This window comes from Marmota monax, unplaced genomic scaffold, assembly GCF_021218885.2.
Source record: "Marmota monax isolate L192 unplaced genomic scaffold, Marmota_monax_Labrador192_F-V1.1 WCK01_AAM20220418_F8-fsc00049, whole genome shotgun sequence".
NCBI lineage: Eukaryota > Metazoa > Chordata > Mammalia > Rodentia > Sciuridae > Marmota > Marmota monax.
Genome location: NW_026694221.1, coordinates 11,387,318 through 11,397,106, shown reverse-complemented (window position 1 = coordinate 11,397,106; position 9,789 = coordinate 11,387,318). Strand labels below are relative to the sequence as shown.

The following is a 9,789-nucleotide window of genomic DNA, read 5'->3' as shown; positions in this document are numbered from 1 at the left end:
TTTAGCAGCAACAATTCTTTTGTTTACACAGAGTTCTGATTTTGTTTTGCTCTGTACTGGAAACGTTTTCTACATTAATTTCAGTCAGGGATTATGGAATAGTTTCTTTTTTGTTTGTAATAATATGTACACTTTTCCTCCTAGGATTTGTCTCCCCACCATGGAAAAAGAGCTTTTTGGATCTTTTCAATGTGAGCAATTAAGAGTGATACTTAGGAGCCACTGGGCTTAAAGAAGGATTTAAATGAGGCCCAAATATTTAGGCACTAAGTGCTTCTTTCTCAGGTTCACAAAAGCCGTCCTCCACCATTGAACCCCATTCTCTCAGGGGGCTCAGTGAAGGCTAACCTGCCCCATAGATTGTCACTTGGAAACAGCCCATGCCAAACACCTTAGGTTCCCAACAAGAAAAACCAAACCCTGAAGAAACTTCTGGCTTGAACTCTCTAGCATCTTGAAAGTGAATGAAAAGGTCCTATGTGCTTGGATGGGTCACCAGGCCATCATACACACCACCCGAGTAGGGAAGGTGGAGATGGCATTTCCTGCTATGAACATGATGCAGAGGTTCCTGGGAATCTGTCTGAGGGGACTCAAGGCCACATCACAGCCCTTCACCAGGATCCTGTCTCCTGCACACTGGTATCCAGTACCTGCTTGTCCAAGTAATGGACTGGGTATAGTGAGTGTTCCTGACCAAGGCCTTGGACACCTGGACCCCTGCAGCCTCTTCTAGGCAGGCTCAGCTCAACCACTGGGGTGGGGAGGTTCTGCAATGGCTGCTTCCTGAGGGCGCCAAGGTGCTCATGCGGAGCAAGCTCCTATCTCGGTCCCCAAACACTACCCAACCAGTGTTTGGACTCTCAAGCTGTTTTCTGTAATGGGCTGTACTCATTTACATTCCCACCAACAGGGCACAAGGATGCCCTTTTATTCCTTATCCACACTAGTACTTTTTGATAATGGCCATTCTAACAGGTGTGAAGTGATATTTCTTTGTGGTTTTCATTTGCATTTCCCTAATGATTAGTGATATCAAGGATTTTTCATCAGTTAGATGTTCAAATATCTTCTTTTGAGAAAAGTCTATTTGGGTCCTTTACTCATTTTTAAGTAGGATTATTCATTTTTTTTCCTATAGAATAGATTTTTCCCCTCTTCCCTTTCCCCTCACCACCCACCCCTTTCTCTCTTTGTGGTGCTGTGGATTGAACATGGAACTTTGTGCCTGCGAGGCAAGTGCTGTACCACTGAGCTACAACCCCAGTCCTATTGAATTGTTTAAGTTTCATGTTATATTTTGGATACTAATCTTTTATCAGATATACTGAATAAAAATATTTTCTCTTAGTCTTAGGTTGTCTCTTCACTCTGTAATTATTTTCTTTGCTGTATAGAAGCTTTTAATTCTGATGTTATCCCATCTGTCTCAATTGGCTTTTGTTGCCTGTGATTTTGGGGGCTAAATCTAAAAAAAAATGTTTGCCTAGACACACCCTCATGCTGATTTCCCCCTATATTTTCTTCTAGGAGTTTCCTTAGTTGTAGATTTTATGTTTAGGTTTTTAATCCATTTTGAGTTTATTTTTGTACATGGTGTAAGACAAGAGTCCAATTTTATTCTTTTGTATATGGATATCCAGTTTTCCCAAATATTATACTTATCAAAGCATATTGGAAATGTAGGATTATGTTTGCTTCTGCCAGGTGCTATAGGATACTACCAACTTAAGTCTATTTAGAAATAAATTTTAGTTTGGGGTTATGGACCCCATGGGGATATAACTTCTGGTTCTAAATACTTGTGAATGTGGGCTTGACTCTGAGCTGAACTCAGAGAGGAGGCAGAGATGAACAGTGTCTTCCCCACCTCACTTTATTCAGCAGAACTTTTCTTTATTTAGCAGAGCTTTTCTTTAGATCACTTACTGATGTGGCTGCCTTATGAAAGCCCAAGCTCATTCAATTGTCTCTTCTAAAATTCTGTACTCTCGAAACCCCAGGCTTTGTATCCTGTTCTCCTCGGTGACAGGACCCATTAAACCTCAAGTTTGAAACCACCTGAGATTGGGATATATCCTTAGAGCAATGCTGAATTTCCAGTTTTCCTACTTCTCTGCAAACACACTTTTTACTTTTTAAATTTTTCTGGTCTAAACACGTTTCCTTTAGTTTGCCAAGTCAGTTCACCAATGAGGTTAAAATGCTAAAAAAAAAAAATAAGGGTTTTAAAAATTATTTTTAGGTGGTCTGTATCAAAAGAACTATCTAGACATCTAGTTTGGCATAGTCATGGAAATGAGTTGTATATTTTAAATACCACATCACTTCACATAAGTACTTTTAAAATAAAATAATACTAACATTTTCTTTATTTTTCTTAAGTAGCCAGAATCTGCTTCATGCTTTATATGTTCTATCCAATTTGATGTGCACAATAATCCATGCTGATATGTAAAATGGTTAGCTGCATTTTAGATATGAGAAAACTGATTTAGAAAGGTTAGTAACTTACCCCAGTTCATACTGCTAGACTGTTTTGGAGCAAGAGTGATCTGATTCCATTGAAAGTTTTGTTATTTTCCTTCACTTTTTATAATGAAATAATTCAAACATAGAATAAAAGTTGAAGTGTTAATATAAGAAATTTATACCTTTAGCATTCAAGTTTTGTAAACATTTTGGCACAGTTTTTTCCCTCTCTCTGTGTGTATGTTAATTTTCTTTTTTGCTAAAATGTTTAATTTAAAATATTATTATTATTATTATTATTATTTTGTATTGGGGATTGAATCTAGGGATACTTTTCCACTGAGCTACATCCCCAGTACTTTTAATGTTTTATTTTGAGATAGGGTCTCTTTAAGTTGCTGAGGGTCTCCCAAAGTTGCTACAGCTGGCCTCAAATTTGTATTCCTCCTGCCCCAGCCTCCCAAGTTGATGGGATACAGATGTGCCTAGCCTTGCTGTAAGATTTAACGGTAAATTTTAGATATGACACTTTACCCCTCAATACTGAGACTTCAGTCACAAAACGAGTTTATAGCTCTCTTCAAGTGGGTCCCTTTGGAGATTTTAGTGCTCTCCCAGAAATGGGAAAATTCTTTGCTTGAGAGGAGGGGGACTCTTTTATCTCTGAACTCCAAGGTTTAGCAAATTACTGGTTATGTAGCAGGTAAATCAATGAATCGTATGTTAAAGGAGACCGAGGTTAATGAGAGAGGAAGTGAAAAGTCATCTAAGACAAGAAAACTTGTTCTGATTTAGATGGAAAGAAAAGGAAATACATTGAAGAGGATAGTTATCCTTCTCTGAGAATTAGAGTGGACAAGAAATGCAGACAAATGTAAATCTATAAACATTTATTCTAGTGTCTTGCATTATTTTTCTCACTGTTAGTCCCTGGGGTAGGAACTCTGTCTTCTTTCTGTGTATCTAGCCAATTATATGGTTCCTGGAACAATTGAATGAATGAATTAATGAATCCATTCCAGTGTACTGTTTATAGTAAATGTAATTTCCACTTTATTCCCACTGTTTCTGCTGCTGAAGCCAATTCTACTGATGTCATTATCGCCACTGAAATGGTTACTAAGATGTCTAAGTACAAAGCAGAGCCAAGCAGAGAATATCATTCCCATTTTGTAGCTAAGAAAGTTTTGAAATGAATGTAGGCATTCTATCTGCCAGTCCCAAGGTGCCTCCTGTCATTCCTTTTGATTCAATGTTTGTTGATTTTCTTCCTTTGTGCCAGGCACTATTCCGTAGGTTAAGGTGGCCAAAAGGCTAAGCAGACACAGCTTGTTGGCAGGCCTGCTGGATTCACTCATACCTGGCATACTGAAAGGAATGTGATTGGTATTTACTGCTTTTTCAACTCAATCTATTATGGATAATCATGTGTTTGTTACTTGAATACAAAACATACCTTCAGATGAACATACACTTAGATATTTATAGGTATAATTTTTGAAATATAAGTATTGTTTATACAACGTATTTTATGTGGTTTCCATTTGCATCTCTGTATGTCCTGCCATGGCTTGAATGTAACTCTGCATTCACAGGTAGGAAAGCAATATGTGAAGAAGTAAACAGACTAGGAAAGGTCTGAGGTTCCTTGGGGCTGCAAATGAGATATGAAGACTGGGGTGGGCTACGTGATTTCCCTTGAATGCCTCCAGGAGTCAGGTTCTGATTTGGGGTTATTGGGTGCCTAATATAGGAATTCATTGTCCCAGTATATAAACCTTATGGTTTGTTTGCATGTTTTCTGTCTCTCATGTTGAGGAGTGTGAAACATTTACTGGAGATGGCCCATGAAAGTGCAGAGAAGCCAGAGAGCTTTTGGGTTGATGGGCTTTATAAGACTGCTATTGTTTTTTTTCCTGAATTGATTTCTGCTTATATTATCTTTCCAAGCTTTCTTAGGGCTTCCTGCACACATACCAGCTGATCCTAGATCATTTCACTCTGACCTCTAAATTTGTTTTTAAATTTTTAAAGAGAAGCAAAGATTACTAATTTCATACTGAGGTTCTTGTGTGACAAATTGGTCACACTAATTTGGTGGTGAGCTTTTATATTGGTTCAGCATATTCTCCTGAGGACAGAATAGTCTTTATCTACATTCTGGTATAGGAATCTTTTATTTTTATGGTATCCTGTAATAATTTGTCTGATGTTTATCTCTTTTATCATCATCATCATCATCCACAAGTCTATTACATAGTAACAAAGGAATACATTTTATATAATAGGCATCAGGTGTAGAAACATGAAACTGTTCCTAAAGATTAATTGCAAATTGGCATTTTCATTTTATGCAATGTTCAACCTTTTAGTAATAAGTATCTCTATATAATCCTTGGATCTGCATAGTAAAGTGAATTCCTGGTAAAAACATTGTGAATAATATAAATGCAGTCTTCCAAAAATTTGGTAATCTATAATCCTAAGTATTATAGGCCTCAAACTTGTTGGAAGAGTATTAAATATGGTTGTAGCAAGTAGTGTGTTCTTAGTGGCATCCTGAAGCTCAAATACAGACCCTAAATATGTTAACACATAAGTGATAAAGGCCTCTCTGGATACTGTCCAAGCAAGCACAGAAGTAAAATATCATAATAAAAGGGTGAAGAAACAAGGAGAATTGAGAAATTTTGATTTCTATTTTATTCTTATAGGAAACTTTTTACTACCTGGAAGATCAGAGCAATTCTATGCACCTTGAGATGGATCACAAAGTAGTTTTGGGGACTGTTTAACAGAGCCAGACCAAAATGCCTGAATATTTGATACTTTTCATAACTGTCCATTCTGTGAAAGGTAGTTAAGAACTCAGAGCAAGGCCTTGATTCTCACTGAATGCAGAGGAGAGAATTCAGACTAGGAAGTGAGAGAGAAAAATATAAACAAATCACTGTTATTTAATTTTTTGATATTGATGTAGCTTGGGAGCTGAGAGAGGATAGAAGTATAGGTCTTAATAGAGAAGAACTTTAGTGACTCTGTAATACTGCTTTCTCAAATACTATTCCATACTCCAGAGTCGTAGGCAGAAAGCTCAAAGTTGAACATTTGCCCTACTGCTTAATAACTGTGATATTGGACAAGTTTTTGAACCTCAGATTTTTTATTGAAAGCATGGAGCTATTGATATCTGTCATAGAGTATTTTGAAGATTAATATGCATTTAAAAATTCTTCCACAGTGTCTGGCATAGGCCAGGTACATAATACTGGTAGTTTCCTGATATTCTAAGCATGTTCCTGTCACAGTCGCACTGGATAAGGACAGAGCTGGGAGAACAAGAGGTGTCTTACAGAAACTTCTGGAGTCTCTCCCATGTCCTGTTGCTCAAGCTCCCTAGGTAATGTCCTCTGGATGCAGTTGCCAGTGGAATCCCAGAGTGATCCCAGCAGTGATGGCACCAACCTAGGCTACTGCTGCGGGTGTCCTCAATTTTGTATGCCCTGGCTACTCCTTGTGAAAGGGATCCATGCTTCCCCTTCACTCTCAATTTCTCTTTTATAACTTGGTGCCTATGCAAGCCACTGATATTGCTAGGCTACTAAGATTCTTAGCTTCTGCCTGTGGCCTCCTCTCTTCAGGGTGAAGCAGTGAGTCTCTGGGCTCTCTAGATACGCTCTCATCTCCACACATTCATACCCCTACCTCCAGGTACCTGAGGGAAACCTTATCCTCACAGACTCCTTCCCAAAGGAAATCAGGTCAGAAGAACAGATACTCTTTTTTGTTTTTTAAAAACTTATTTTTTAGTTGTAGGTGGATACAATACCTTTATTTCATTTTTATGTGGTGCTGAGGATCGAACCCAGTGCCCCACACATGCTAGGCAAGTCTCTACTTCTGAACCACAACCCCAGCCCAAGAAGAGATACCCTTAGGCCCCCTGTCTGCCAGGTGTCTGAAACTCAAGGTTTGGAGCAAGGCCCTCTATGAGCTCAGGGCCTTATTCTCAATTTAAGCAACTGTTTTTTTCTCCCATGGTTTTTTCCTTAATTCTAAACAACATTGATTATTTATTTTTTAACTCTCCTTCAACCTAGACTCTAAGCCCCATGAGCATAAGTGGCATTTTTAAAAATTCTCATGCTATTTTATTCCTAATGCCAAAGATAGTTGCTGATATGTATAAACTGCTGAACAGAGGAGCAAATCTTTTCTATTTCCATGCCTCATTTGGGTGTCATGTTTGGTATTGTCACTTCCCTTTTCAATCCAGAGGATCTGAGCTCCCTGTGGAGCAGGGTCCCAGTCACATTTCCCCCAGCCCTGCCAGAGCACTGATTAATCTCTTCTCACTGTGGGTTCTGTTTCAACCTGTGAATGTGGCATGCCTACTCTGAGCTGCTGTGGAAGACAGCCTGTGGGACCTAAGCCTCCAGGCTGTGTGCTTCATGCTGCTTCCTGACACCCTGGTGTCTTGAGATGCCCTTCACTTCCTGGAGACAGAGTAGCTAGGGATGCTTCAGTGGCTTCTGTCCTCTTTGCAACAGAACAGAATCAGCTCTTCCCTGGGTCAATTCTAGCTCCAATCTCCATGTTTGTATTAAAAGGTTAATTGCTTTACACCTACACATCCCCAGCCTGGCTTCTCTGAGGAAGAAAAGCAGCTGCAACTAGAGTTGCGTTTGTACTGTAATATCATCTGCTGCATCAAGTACACAGAATCTCTTTATTAGAGGCCAAATGCACATTCCCATTTGAGAGACAGTTGCTGCTGGCAGCAAGTAGTGGCTGGCTGGATAACTGCTTGTTCTGAAACCCTTGAAGACATTGCTCCGTCTTTCTATTTACTGTGGGCTGGTGGAGAACGATTCCTTATTTTCAAGGGCAGCCTTTAATGAGCACCCAGTGGCTCTTTGATGTTGCCCTACCACAGACTGTGGGTAAAGGCAGTGCTAGGAATCATACATTTTCATTTGTGGAAGTATTTTGTATTGAACCCTGTCAAAAATAACACTGCCTTTGGGACATAGAAAATCCAATTTGATAGCAATGTTTCTGCTTTTTTCTCTTCGACACATTCTATCAGTTAGGGCACAGTCTCTGGACCTCGGCTATTTTTCACTTGGAAGTAATTTGGGGCAGGGCCTTGTGCTGTTGTTAGTGATGACTTGAATAACTGTATTTATAAGCAGTACCGTCCTAAAATGGCTCAAATTAATGCCTACAAGGGGCGGGGAAGAGAAAGCATGAGAACAATTAGTCCAGATGCTTTCCTTGGGACTTTCTGGGCACATAATTTACTTAGGGATGGTAATTTCATGAGAACACTTCTCCTTTAAGTGCTCCCCCCAAAAGCATCCTGTGAGAAAGAGAAAGAAGGATTTAGGGGCTGAGAGTGGGAGGCTTTGAGGCTCTGAGATTACTACTCTCTAAACTGGACAAAAGTGTTAGGAGGGGATTCTTTTCCCAGACAGAGATCTCTTCCTATATTTGCAAATAGGTATTTGCATGAGTTGTCCATTAATTTGTTCAGCATGTTTCTGAGCATCTGCTTTGCTGAAGTCAGGGCTATAAATAATAAGACCTGGATCATGTGCTCCAGGTCTTATGGTCTAGCGGGAGATAGACACCTGTAAGTGCACAAATGCAAATCATTAGGAGAACTGAAAGTCAGTTACACACACAGTATCAGCTTATCTTTGGTAAGATGCCCCCTACCCCCACTATTGTCCTCTCAAGGAGACCTTTTAGATATGTATATTTTTTTCTAACAATCCCTCTTTGTTCAAACTTTAGTACCATATGTATACTATATGTCTGTTTATACATTAGCTATTTTATACTAAAAGAGCAAATAGTTCTTTGTCTCCCCAATCAATGTTTGCCCCTTGGGGCCTGTTAGGAACTAATGTTGTGGCTCTCCCAGAATTCATCTGCTTATATCCTAACCGTCAATGGGATGGTATTGAGGGCTGGGGCATTCAGGGGATAGTGAGGTCATGAGGTTGGAACCTCTACAATAGGGATAGTACTCATATAAGAAGAGACATGAGAGCTTGTTCTTATTCTTTTTGCTCTCTGACTTTTGAAGAGGCAATGATAAAATAGCTGTTTGTAGACCGGAAAGAGGATCCTCACCAGACTGGATCAACTGCTTCCTTGATCTTGGACATCCAGCTTCATGTTTATAAGGTACCCATTTTGTGGAACAGCACTGCAAACTTATACACGTGTGACATTACTTCCATTGACAATGCATAGCCTAGAGGAAAGAGCAGTCATTCTCACTTAGGAGAGTCCAGTAGGACCAACTAAAAGGAGATATGTCACTTGAGGTAGTCAAGAACTGTGGGCATTCTCACAGGTGGAAAAAAGAGAAATAGGAATGTAAGAATATGTGAGAAGAATATGTGGAGGTTATTCTCTGTAGATCAGAAAAGAGAGTGGGAAATGCTCTCATTGAAATGAACTCTCTGATTCAGTAGAGATAATAGAAATTCAGGGTGCCTATTCAGAAGTCAATGTGAATAATGAGAACTGAATGAGGATAATGGGCAAGGGTCATTAGGAAGATGTTCAGATGGTCAGATGAGACAAAGTAGTATGACTGTAGTAAAGAGCAGAACTAAAATAGTAATCAGAATGGTTTGACCCACTGATTTTTTTGGGCAAATTATTATGGCATCCTTAGGACTTAAATAGATGGGCATCTACTAAAAGGGAAAAGATCTAGGTCTCATGAGCAGTTGTCTGACTTTAGTCACTATAAAAGAAATTTGCAACATACTATGGTTAAGATATGGCTTGAGTTTGTCCCTCAAGGTTTAATGCATTGGAACCTTGGTCCTCAGTGTTGTAACGTTGAGAAGTGTGGAACCTTTAAGGGATGGGAACTCAAAAGACTGAATCCTCAGCATGTGTGTTGGTTAGCTTTTATTACTGTGACCAAAACTCCTGACAAGAACAACTTAGAGGAGGAAAATTTTATTTTGGCTCACAGTTTCAGAGGTTTAGTCCATGGTTGGCTGAATCCATTGCTTTGGGACCAAGATGAGGAAGAACATCACAGCCGAAGGGCACAGTGGAGGAAAAGTGGCACAGTGGAGGAAAGCTGCTCACCTCATGGAAACCAGAAAGCTGAGAGAGAGGAAGGAAGGGGCCACTAGGAAGATGTACCCTTCCAGGGTACACCTTCAATGACCCACCTCCTCTAGCTATGCCCCATGTACCTAATTACCACCCAGTCAGCCCACTCAAACCAGAATTAGCTGGTTAGGTTACAGCTCTCAAAATCTGATCATTTCACCTGTGAAT

General features: G+C 39.6%; 1 pseudogene; it reads right to left on the bottom strand.

The window, feature by feature from the left end:
* Window positions 1-287: 287 nt before the first annotated feature.
* LOC124108129 (ER membrane protein complex subunit 4-like) overlaps window positions 288-9,789 on the bottom strand; it is a 32,605-nt pseudogene continuing 23,103 nt past the window's right edge.